Consider the following 13,287-nt stretch of genomic DNA (forward strand, 5'->3'; position numbering starts at 1 on the left):
GCTTTATGTAGAAGGTATAAACTGAGGGGTTTGATTTGAAAAATAATCATTAAAAAAAAAAAAAGCTCAGCAGAGCAGTGTTGACATTTACATCTTTAACTTCAGGCTTGTGAAGATTTGCTTATGTTCCTGTTTTATTTACTGCAGCAATCTGCAATGGAGGTGGAGTTCCTTGAATATTTAAAAAAAAAAAATTACAAAATATATAATCTGTGTAGACAAATGAAGTGCATAGTTGAAGACTGCATCTTCTCTCAATTTAGCATTTACTCAGTTTTAACAATTTTATATTTTGACCTGTATAGTGAAATAGATGAGGCAAGACTTAAGATTAAATTGAGATCAAATTACTGAGAAAATTTGCATTATGCTACTGCTAACTGTACTAGAAGCTGAGTATATTCTTTGTACTTATTTTTCAATAAGATGTTGCTACCTACCTCATGTCCAATAGTAATTTAACTTGCTTGAATGAAAGAAAATAGTATTAAAATAACAAATATATGGGCATTTAAGTGTATATATAGATTAGTTTCAGAGAAAATACTTTACATAAAATCAGTAAAGATTCAAAAAGACAACATTTTTAAGAAAAATCCTGAATTTAGCTTTTAGTTTTTACTTGGAAGTGGAGGACTAAGGCTTAAAAGCGACTGGTGTGACTGACTTGTCTGCTGTGTTATCCTTCAGCGCGCGCCCCCCCCTCCCCCGGCTTGTGTGTCATTAAGCTAGAAAGCAACTTTCTGCGCTGTCTGCAGCAACTCCATGTAAGTTGCAAGTGAGCAGCTCTTCTGCATCAGAGGCTGGCTCTGAGGAACAAGCAGTTTGGAGGGACTTAACTTGCTTGGCCTCTAACAGCTGATGATGCTTCTACTGGACACCATTGGTGAAATGGAAACTTCTGTAAGAACAACTCTAGAAGAAGTGGGGTTCCTTATAGCATGCAGAAGTGCTGAACAAGGTGATACTTAAAACCAGAATAAATACTCCGGTGCACTGTGCATCTAATCATTAACAGCCTTATTTTCAGAGGTGCTAGATATGCAACTTCTGGCTCTCGAAGGAGCAATAATACATGAACTTTCCTTTCAGTTGTCACAGAACACTTAGCACGACGGGCTAAAGGCATACTACTATGATGAGTTTTCAAGTAAAACTATTTGAGGTCTAATCACTGAGTGATAACTACAAGGCAGTTAGTATTTTCAGAGGCAAAAAATTGATGTGAGAACAAGATAGTTAAAAGGCCATTTTTATTAAATATGGTAGTAGATAAATAACTATTCTCAGGACTTACAGTCTCAAGATTTGAGTACCAAACAATTAGTGATACTTTGTTTCTTCCTACTATGGATAATGAACAACCCAGCAGATTATCCTAAAATGATGACATGATAGTCATGTATACAGTTGGCTAGTACTTCTCAATTTAAAGATAATCTGGACATGGGACCCATCACCACTAGAACAACACACCCCTGGCAGTGACTCCTTAGATTGTGCTAGCCTGTGTAATAAGCATCTGGTTAAGTTAAAACAATTTTATGTTGTCAGTTTTGGAGAGCTGAATCATTCAACTGAAAATGAAGTAAGGTGCATGTGTGTAATTGCATGTGGAATAGATGGTATCAGCTCTTCACTAAATTACATTGCTCAGTAGTTTTCCTGTTACCTTTGAGCAACCAGCTAAGAATAAAAGTGAACTCTGTCTGTCTCTTTGACTGAAGTGTTTTGCTGTTGAGATTTTTCTGATCTTTCTTTTACATAAACTGTTTTCATCAAATGATTCAACGCTGACTACCTGGCAAGGTTCATTAATTAAAGGTATCTGCTAAATCAGGGTGATTTTTCCCTTTACCTTTGCCACCTCATCTTTGCTGTCCCTGAAATCAGGAAAAAATAAAGACAGCTTATGACTTGATCATTAATTTTGGAATGAACTAAGTAACCTTATGAATAAAGAAAAGCTCAAGAGGCATCTGAGATGACTTTCCTAGCACCTGTCCAATATTTCTGATAAAGGGGACAGGAACAGGTGTGTGTGGTTTTTTTTTTTTTTTTTTTTTTTTTTTTGCACACATTGAGTTAAAAAAGCCCCAAACTGGAAAAGAAGTGAAAAACCTCTGTGCACATGGAAACTAAACTGATTTCTGAGACAGTTCTCAAAAGGAGCCAGAGCAAAATTCAAATACTGCTTAATAGGTAAAAACGTTCACTGCGGCGAAGGTGAAGCTACTGCTTGTGTTCTGGTGCTGTCATTGTTCAGAGTCTAAAATTATGCTGATAATACTCGATTTTAATTACTGAAATCTGATGGTGCTAATTCAGTCCCCTACTGGCCTACTTTTGAAGCTTTTGTCTGAGAATGAGCAAGCGGGCTCAGAAACGTCACTACAGAATTACTTAGAATGAAGATACATGTTAGAAATACTAGAGCAATTAGTGACTGAAGCTATCAGAACGGTGAGTTGTGTTCCCAAAACATCTTATCGTAGAACAGTGTAATTGCCATAATCCTAGGACTGGGGTTATTTTGTCCCTGCTACCAAATGGTTTATACTCAACTTGAATAGGCACCTGTTCTGTTTTGGGGTTTTTTTTTCCCCTCTCCTCCTACAAAGTTTACAGGTCGCAGCTGTTAACTCAGCAAGTTAGTAGCTCAGCTTGTCCGATACATATGTCAAGCATCTTTCTTTTTTTAACAGAATCCATCTAATTCTCCTAAAATACTGAAATGTTGTTTTTTTTTCTTTTAAAGATGTGTACCTTAATGAGCAAAAAACTCACCCCAAGCTCAGCTTCCCCTTTCTCCCAAGAATTCTGACTTTTGCTGCACAAAGATTTTACTTAATCAGGCTGCTTTTAATAAAATTTTGTTCGTTATTGAAATTAAAATGGAGATGGCATATTTCTGCAAAGCTATGGGATTTCTTTTATGAGACAACAACAGTTCACCTATGTAAAGATAATAAACTCTGTGGTAACAGTAACGCATGATATCATTATTAGTCTGCATCAGAAATTCAAAAGATTGCCTAGAGGCAATCTTAGGCAACCTGCCTATTAATCTTTCAGTTAATTTCCTTAGATAGTCTGCTTTTAAGCAAATGTCATCTTTAGCCTTGTCTTCTCAGAATGCTAACCCTATGTTTTTAATGCACAGGAGAAAGTTTGAGAAAATAAAAATCCTAAATCTTTCCTTTCTGTAAAGACATCACAGAGAAATTCTAAATTTATGCCTCCCTTCCAATGTAACTTTAAAAAGGCTTCATTTAAAAAAAAAAAAAAAAGTCATTATTTTTCTTTCCAAACAGTGCTTTATTGATACTGTTACATTTATTCAGTATTCAGACAGTTGATTTAATCCCTTCCTGAAAAGATCCAGGTTACTATTAGGTTTTATTTTTACATTAGAACAAGTCTTTCACCTTATCACAGAATAGGTGTCCAATATCACAGAGCTAAAGCAAAAGTCTGTTAATGTCCACTGTGCTGGGGTCCTGCCATTTCCTTTGGGTGGTTTGTACAGACAAAATCAAAATGGGAATGCTGTCAGGCAGGCCTTTTACAGGAAAGCTGCCAGTTCTGTGCCTTGTAATAATAAGGCCCTGGTGCCTTGTTTCTCTGGATAGAGAATCGCAAGGAAGACCTCTATATTCCTACTCCATACCATATTGATCAAATGCAACCCTAAAAAGCCCTAGATAAGTGCTACCTATTGCTTACTTCTCACTCATGCTGAATATTATATATTACTATGTAAAAGGTCAACAGGAAGAAAATATATGCTCCTTTCCAAAACCTAACCTACACAACTGATTCTGCTCCCCCAACCCGAGTCACACATCACATGCAACAGCAGCAAGTTAAAAGTTTTGGTTTTTAAATGTACTTTGGAAAAGCTGTACCTCAGAGAGCCTTCTGTATGGCGCATCCCCTGCCAGCTCTCAGCCACGGAGGAGTTCAGGACAGACTTCGCTTGGAATTGTTGCATCTGTGGGCAATTAACAGAGAGAAAAAAATTAAAACAAGAAACAGTGCCTGTGTAGGGCATCAACTGAACTGCTTAAAGAAGAGGAAACAAGGTCAAAAACAAAATTGCTGACCCATTTTTTATGCTTAGGCGCTTAAGATGCAGACTAGCCTGTACTCCATCTGTTTCAACTCTGTTATTTTCATCCAGAAGCAGAATTTTCAGTGGCCGTGTGAGAAAAAAAAAAACCTGCCCAAACACCCCAGTGGGGACATCCCAGCACCACTGACATTTTATTTCACGATTTTCTTTGGGGTTTGAATGCCAATAGCTGGTCTCTAGCCAAGGAGGGCCAATATTCTAAATACACTGCTTCAGAAGAGCAAAGCCATGGAAGATTTTTAACTAAATGTAGTGGTAAAATGTTTACTTCTCCACATACTGTGCAACAGCCTTTATGTTAAGGAAACTTGCTATTGAAGAAAGAAGTCTAACCTTTAATCATGCAAATGTTCCCTCCTTCACTTCAAAAGCCAAATTAAAATTACAAGTCTTGCAAAGTTTGCTGCTTCGGACTATACCTAAAACAAGCAGTTGTTTTCCAGTGGCATTACAATCACATCTATTTGATAGTGGGGATCCAAAAATTCCCTGGAGCTGTGTTCACTTAGAATTGAGTGAAGGGGGTTTCTCAAGGAAATCACAAGCAATAGGACTCCTGTTCTCTCCCTTCCTTCCTTACAGACATATGCACGCATAAACATGCATGAGGCACATCCCATGGAGAGGAAAAGTACAAAACAGATTAGGACATACTGAAGAGGTACGAATGTGAGATATTAATGAAAAAAAAAAGCAGGAAGCAAAGGAACATAAAAAGGATAGATGAAATGAGAATGGAAACGGTATTAGAAGAAGAGAATGTGAAAGAAAGAGAAGTGTATACAGTTTTTGCACTTATGCCTGGCCAATTGAACTACAGCTCTTAGGGCAGGTACTAGATAGGTGCCAATAGATCTGGACTCTGCTGACTGCTGCTGCTTCTGCCTCCCAGGACTCCCATGCCTCCAAGGATGCTATAGCTGCAGAAATAACTTCAAGGGACAGAAAGTAACCCAGGAAGGTTTGGGAAGAGGGAGGGATAAGGGAGGGAAACAGTTAAGATAAACGTATAAATATATTGTAATGCTGCTAGTGACAAGTCATGCGTGCCATTCATGGACAGAAAAAAAACGAATGGGAACTCTGTCATCACAAATATATGGAAGGGGCAGAATTAAAAAAAAATAGAAAGAAAGAAATGATCTGAAGTAACAAAATGAGTAATAGCAGAATGGTAAGGACCCAGTGAAAGCCAGTTAAAAGAGACAGTTCCAGCCAAGGCGAGAGTGTTGCCATGGATTTCAATAGGAATCAGATTTTTAAAGGTGTCTGCAATCACATTAAAATGGAAAAAGTTCAAAGCGTAGAGTACAGTCAAGATCATCTCCAGAAATGAAAGCCTCCCTCAGCTCTGTTGGTGGTAGAGAAAACAAAATGCACAGGGCAGCTGTGTTAGGAAGCAGAAAAAGCAGAACACTGACAGGTAATACTGCATTCATAAATAAGTACGTTTATTACTTTCATTCTTCCTAATGCCCTTTGGGAGACTGTAATTATTTTTTGGTCTTTACATTGTTACTAGCTCTTCAAAATCTTGCACTCCTCCTGAACAACTGCTCCTGAACAGCTGTCCTGAACCTGATGCAAGAGGAAAAAAAAAAAGGCTCAAAAAAACCAAAAAATCCTAACCACCCCCTCCTCCACCCTGAAAAGTATTTGCTTTTGGATTCTTATAGAAATCCCCTTAGTACAATAATATACATATATTCCCAAAGCAATGCTCCTAAAAGCTATATTTGCTTTATTTTATGGGTAATCTGTTAAATTAGTCTGATACTTTCAGTGATCTCCTGTCGAGTTCATGACTAATAAACTCCAAATACTTAAAAGATTTAGTTATGAAACCCAGACACAGAAAATGTGAACTTGCTTGCCCAACTCTGACCAATATAGTTATTGAATTAGGGAAACTGATTTATGGTGAGGGATGTCCAGCCGCTGCCTATGCATTTTAATTTTACTGATTGAGCCAGACACTTAAATAAATTAAAGTATTTTGCAATCAGTGAAAAACAGGATTCTCTAAACAAGTACAAAAGCCCTGAAGTCAAAGCTGCAGGGATACAGATAACAGCTGACCTTAGCACTAAAGCTTATGGTCTGTTCCAGTGTTAATACTGCAATCCAAGACCTGCAAAACGCAGAACTACCCCTCACACGCTCATCCTGTAATCTCAGACAGTAACGAAAACCCAAAGCTTTCACTCAAAAAATCACAGTGTGCATATGCTGTGTTTTCAGTTTTCTGCCACTGTGTTAAGGATCCACTCTGACATTTGCTGTAAATACATGGTAAGTTAATCAAAGGGTAGCTGGCTCTAATGTCCACTCAGTGCAACAATTTGTCTCTGGGTCATGGCTACACGTATTTTTTGGGTGCAGTACAAGTTAATGCACAAGGTTGTCCTCCAGAAGAGCTTATATGCCAGTTTGTTGTAAGCTGCAAATTGCTTCTGGAGATGAAAGACGTCCTTTTCTGTTACTGGCTGTAATGCAACTGTAACGTACTGACCCTTAATGATTCTGGAACAGTTTCAAAGCTAGAGATAGGCTATGCACAGCTCAGTGCAACCCGACAGTCCCAAAAAAAGCATATTACTAAAGTATTCAGCTTTCAAACTTACAACTCAGAAAAAAGAAGTATATGGACATAACATTATCAAAACCCTTACAATAATATACCTGCCACAACAAGTCTGGTCTTCACATGGTCATTTTTATGCAAATGTAGCATTCAGTAAGATTCTTCATGTAACATGTAGGTAAACATTAGGTAGGTAAACATGTAGGATCATGAGATCCTAAGAAACACTAGGAAATCATAACTTGATATATACAGTGCCAGGAAACCAGTGGAATTCACTTTATGTTTATATATCTCATATGCAATAGAAGAGAGATTTTTTAATTCTGTTTAGTAATCTCCCAAGTTTTGAGTAGTCCTGACAATTTCCATGGGATTATTGGTTAAAATGCTAGTCACATCAGGTAACGTCCTCTCTAAATCTATGCAGACAATTATTGCAAGTTTTACCACGCTCACTATGAAGATAACAGAAGTACACTCTCAACTGAGATTAACTTGCCTAAAGCATGAAAACAGGAGGTTTAAGTACTCATTACACCAATACCGTCAAACATCAATTTTGCAACATTATCTTATGAATGCAAAATTTACATAAGTGTTTGCCATTTTTAGGTGAGATTTTAGGTGAGTGATGTCAAACTTGCACATATAATGGATTATAGTGGTTTCCCAGAGCTGACAGTAGTAGGCAAAGCTTCTTCTACGATGTTTAAAAGCAACTGACATTTAAGATAGGAAATAAGCAAGGAAGTTCGGAGCTGGAGCTAAGAGGGAAAACCAAAACAGCCATCTATATGTTTGCTTTTTTTGTTGCTTTTTTAAACACAGACTTTATTAAAGCTAAGAACTAAGAACAGAAATGTGGATCCTGTCTAGTAAAAGCCAGAGTTTGCTACTGTAAGTACTGAATCCCAAATTTGCTGGTATCTTAGGATTTGTTGCAAATCAAAGCAAGGGGGTGGGTGGGTGGGTGTGTGTGTGTGTGTGTGTGTGTGTGTGTGTGTGTGTGTGTGTTTATGTGTGCGTGCGCGCATGCATGTGCATGTTAAAAATATATCAGCTTCACCCTCTTCCAGGTATCCCCTGCTAGTTAATGTATTGTTTTCTGTTCATATTTTCAGAAGATCCCAGGTGATTCAGCAACTAAAAACTTGCCATCACATGGTTTTTTGGTTTTGACTCAAAATGGACACTGCAAAATCCCATCCTGCATTTTTATATTGAGAATATTTTTGGAAGCCATCATTGTTTTATTTGTTGCTGTTGCTTTTTTCTTTTTTTAAATATATTTTACTACATTGGCAAATGCCCATTTTTATGCCAAGAAGTTAATTCTACAGGCTGTATTGCAAGATGCACATTTTTCCACTCTACAGTGTAGAATCCTTTCATGTGTGATATATTGCAGGCAGCTGAGCCACAGAAATTTACAGCTAATATACAAATAACTCCTAGAGTACAGTTCTTCATTTTGCCCCAGCAGCCTTGCTGCAAGAAGCACAGTCAGTCTGCATAACTTGTGAGCAACCTCTGTGGCAAGTGGAGCTCTGCTCTTCCCGGAATCACTTATTTAGCGTGTCTTCCCATCACTGTAATGTTGTTTAAGAGCGAGTTCTCTCACTCGAGTCAGCGCTAATCCTTAAAAATACTCTGAAGCCTCAGATTCATCTTGATGAACTAAGGGATAAGTTCCATCCAAATTTACATTCTCTGCTAAATTAAAACCTTTTTGTACCTCTCATCCATAAACTATTAATAAAATGCAAATCCTTATTACTTAAGCAAAAGTAGTAATAACAAGGAAAGAAACTTAATTTACCTGGTCAAAACTGAATTTTCTTTCACCTCCAGCCCATACCCAAGAAGACAAAAATATGATCTCATGCTGTGATTCTACCAAATTGAATTGCTCCAAGAAAGAGCCAGCACTGAGCTAACTGTACAACGATACTAGGACACCAAGTCCATGAATTGAAGTATAACAGCAGCAGTAAATCACTGTTTTCACTAATTTGCCTTGAATTTGTTAGCTTATTAATGGGTCTGGGATTTTCATTTTAATTTCCTGTTTAATGGCAGTTCTAGAATTTATTGCCATTATAAAAATTGTTTCGAAAGAAATTGTGTGATGAATACGTTCATTAAAACTGCTGCAGTTTTACTTTGTGTTGCAGAAGTCAGGTAATGATTTGCATTACAAATGCATGAAGTAGTATAAAAATTCCTTGAATATGAATTTGTACCTCACTGCTCTGCAGTAAAAAAAAAAAAAAAAAAAAAAAAAAAGAGCATCTTCCATCTAGGCTAATGATTAGATAGTTCTCCAAGCAAATTAATATCATGCTCCTTCTGCTTGAGGAAGAAGCTCCTAGAACTCATCACAGATGGACTTATCAACAGCTTATGAATGTGAGCCCCCTCCTTGCTTTCTGTTAGTCACCTGGCAATGGGCCACTAGTGTCCTGACACCCAGATGTACCTTCAGAAATTCTCAGTCACTTGTTGCAATGGTCATGTTAGAACAATGTCTCTTCCCAGGCAGCTAGCTAGTAATTCCATATGATATTGTCCCATTCTGAGCATCAAAGCACAGGATGGTCTTGCTCTGAGCTCCATTTAGGAAATTACAGTGAAGTAAAGAAAGAACCTCATAAAGCACTTTTCAACCACAGGTATATACACTTCATAGTGGACATGAACAAGGCTAGACAGGAGTTGCTACCAGTGACGCCAGAGCCCTCAGAATCCCCAGATATGAACCATAACCAAAAAATGCCAGTTTCCTTAAATGGATAATCTGTTCCCTGCCTCCAAAAACATACTCATAAAATTTCACAGGTCACATAGAAATTCTATTAGGCTGGAGATCATCATCTGGCCTAGTTTGTTTCAAAACACAATGAATTTCTAACTAGTCTTCCAGAACTAAATTTAATGGTTGAGTAAAGACTAAGTTGATAAAAATGTTTGAGTCATTCTGTCTGCAGAGTCCCTATCAAGGTCTCTTTCATGAAATTTTGAGTGCTTCAGGTCTCATTTTATGAAGTAGTCATTAGAGTGTAGTTACTGAAGTCTTTTCATTGGATTGAGATCTGGGCCTGCTTGCTGGAATAGACTGACTATTTCTATCTTCTAGAGAAAATCTGCAATATTTTTGAACAGTTGATATCATCACCTCATACAAATCATGTTTTCTAACCACAAAACCAGTGTGATCATCTTCAGCAGGAAATTCCATCTTTATTTGTGCCATTGTCAATGCTCTCATCTTGCTCTTCAAGCCGTCCTCATCAGGAAGCGGATATGGTTCACAGGTGCAGGAAGAACCTCACAAAGTTTGGTCCTTTTTGCACGAACATTTTTTGTACTGATTCCACTAGGATCTTTCTCCTTTTGGCTTCTGTTGCACAGTACTTGGTCCATTATACTAGATACTATCAACCTACAATCACCTTGTAGCACCTGGGAAGCAGCATCAGAACAGAAAACTGAGCATTTTCTCACTGATCTTTTAATTTTTCTGTCTCTTAGCTTTACTTCTGTAAGCTGGGTTATTTGCACTTCCTTATTTCAAAGGAGTGATAAAAAGAATAATTACATTACAGGCAATTTTATCTTTTCTTTTTTCAAAAACTTGGGAGGAAGACAGTGAGTTTTGTTTCAAATCCAGTAACTTCAGTGTTAACCAGGAGTGTCCTTAGAAGTAAGTGCGAATTGTGATGCATACCAGTTAACAAATCAAGACAGAATTTGGCATCTGGTTTGTTTTGCTGGAAGCCTTTGTTTCAAGCAATAGAGTAAAAACTCATGAAGACTCCTAACGCAAGTTTCCCTCTTCAAAACCCCTTCAAAACAGTGTAAGGCTGATGCTGAATCATGTTAATAAATTCACAGAACGAACATTTATTGACACTTTAAGCAGGATATTTGGGGTTTATCTCACACCTAAACATGATTTTAATTCTTTTGCTATAAAAATTTTATCTTAGTCTTGTATAGCCAGCTGGATATACAATCTCTTAGTTTAATTACCGAAACATGAAGAACTCTATGGAAGAAAAAATGGAAAGATTTGAAGCACAGAGCGCGGCTCTCATAAAACCAGTCAGGGTAGTAAAAAAAAAAAAAAAAAAAAGTAATATTGAATAGTTTTATAGACATTTTTCAACACTGCAAAATGAAAACATAATTTTATGATAGTGGCAAACCGTAAGTGATGAGATGTGAATGAGAAAACCAGATCATACGTTCCCAGTAAATGTTTACAATGGATACTGCCAAATAGAATTTGAGTCAGAATTTAGGTTCCAGGTGAGGTTTTATTAATGATTTAAGAAGCTAAAAGAAATAAACAGAAGTGTTTCCATGACAACTGTGTGGAAATTTCAGCAGAAATCAAAAGTTCCTTTAGTAAACAGAACTTTCTTCCAAATCTAACCAGGGCAGCATTGTCTTAGTATTGTCACTCTATCCTCCCGCTCTGGGGACTCTGGGTCCACTTAGCAAAAGGCGAAGCAAACAGCATAGTTGTGCAGTCTTGAGTTCAGGTGTACACACATGAAAATGTAAGAAGGCACTATAACCTATTTTAATTTCCAAACTCAGTAAAATACCCAAATCTATTCAGTTGCCGCATTCACATTTAAGACAAGTAGCATGGGGCACAGCTATATCAGCCCACTGAGCTGGTTTCAGCCACAATGGTATACCCACGCAACAAATACTGGGCAGTACCATTTAGACATGCCATTTGGGGACTACAACACAGCAGGGCTACAGCAGCATGACGCTGGGCTTGAGCAGGTAAGTCCTGCCCCTGAACAAGAGCACGTAGTGCCAACACAGCACTGTTTTGACACAATTACACAGTGTCCTAATCTGCAGCAATACCACATTCAGTGCCTAAGCCTTTTACTTCAAACTCCCTAAGTGAGGCAGGCGCTTTTGGGGGCTAACCCTCATTAAAGAGTGAGCTGATAACTTTTGAAACTAATTTGAAACTAAAGCTTCTAGATGATTTCCTAAGCTACCTAAAGCAATCAAAAACGCTTCAAAACGTTCCATGACGAAGCACCAACTGTGCTATGTGCAGGGAGGTTACCGGTATTGAAAGCCACAGCAATTACAAAAACTGTATTTGCAACTAGTGGAACCATCAAATGTCAGTGTGAGTCCACGGCCATTGTGGATACAACACAACAACAACTCTGTCTTTCCCCCTTTCCTGCTAATGACGGCTGACAAGCCCAGAGAAATGCTGTAAAATGTTTAGCTAAGCAGTGTCCTTGCAATAAGTAGGTACCAGCATGAAAAACACTCTCGTTCTCCCGACGGTATGGAAGTAGCTTGAAGGAGGTGACCTGTGGATATTCTGTAAGCCTCTACATTGAGAAAATCGCTTGCAAGAATGCAAGGTAATTTTTTTGCTCGAGAGTTGTAGGGAAAGACTGTCAAACTCCACTTACGCAGTTTTCTGTATCATAAACCTCTCTTCTTGTCAGAAAAGCAAAACGAGAAAAGGACCCATTTTTGGCACATTACTTTCATGTAAGGATCTACCTTCACCTATTTTGGTTTGTATGAGATAACGTTCTTGACCTACCTTGGTAATTTCGGGTTTTCATACACAAGTGTTTGCTAGACAGGCTTGCCATATACTCGAACAGGTTTGTATTCCAAACACATTTTTACCAGACAATGATTCCCTAAGGTTGCACTAATTATCTCCTCTATGCGGTCTGCACCATTATATGAGCAAACTAAGCAATTCTTCCTTTTGTACCACCCTTACATGGAAAAAGTAGGTGGTCACTCCATTAAATTTAATGATATTAATTTTTGCTAGCTTGTTTTTCCACACACTTTTGCATGAGCAGATAACTGAATGGTCACAAATGTAACTTCCATGCTTACGTATGTAGAAATAACCAGCTGGACAAATCAGAACCAAGCTGCCTCACAGGGTGATCAAAAACTGGAATTACTCTCATCCACATAGAACTGCAGGGGGTGAGATAGAGGAAAGGGACTGAATCATGCTGATGCTGGCTTTGGCGAGTTTTGGGCATGTTTTCATTTCCTTAACACAAAAGAGAAAAGTAAAATAAATTGTGTCATTATTTGTGGTAGGTGCTTTGTGGTAGGTGCTTTTTTCAGGAGACAGACAGAACTAATTCACAGCACTAGAAATTATATCCATCCAAAATAAATAAACTCTTGGCTTTATATTGTTTTGGATTATATAGAAGCATAACTAAATTATATTCCATTGTATCAGTTTAATCCACCTTTCTCACCCACCTTCCTCACCCACCTTCTAGAACTAGCGAGACTCTAAAGTAAATGTTCTTTTAATAATTTGATGCTGATACTCAGCAAGGTACGTGATCTATAGAATTTGTACATAGTCCATTGGAAAAACTTGATGACAAACTGAAAAATACACAGAAAAAGAATGAGCAGATGCAAAATGACTTTGAATCCTCCCACATGGATGTAGTGGTTGATGCCAGTTTCAGTAAGCTTATTGAATTTTAGAAGTGCACACTGAAGCGCTTGGAGGCAA

The 13,287-nt window shown here is 37.8% G+C and overlaps 1 long non-coding RNA gene across 3 annotated transcripts in view; it reads right to left on the reverse strand.

The window, feature by feature from the left end:
* LOC104143044 (uncharacterized) overlaps nucleotides 1–13,287 on the reverse strand; it is a 109,862-nt gene that overhangs the window by 18,579 nt on the left and 77,996 nt on the right. For all 3 annotated transcript variants that reach the window (XR_693831.2, XR_693830.2, XR_011141085.1), the window contains one exon: nucleotides 3,909–3,994. This is a non-coding gene — a long non-coding RNA (uncharacterized lncRNA). The remainder of the gene's footprint in view (nucleotides 1–3,908; nucleotides 3,995–13,287) is intronic.

The sequence above is a fragment of the Struthio camelus genome, chromosome 4 (assembly GCF_040807025.1).
Source record: "Struthio camelus isolate bStrCam1 chromosome 4, bStrCam1.hap1, whole genome shotgun sequence".
Lineage (NCBI taxonomy): Eukaryota > Metazoa > Chordata > Aves > Struthioniformes > Struthionidae > Struthio > Struthio camelus.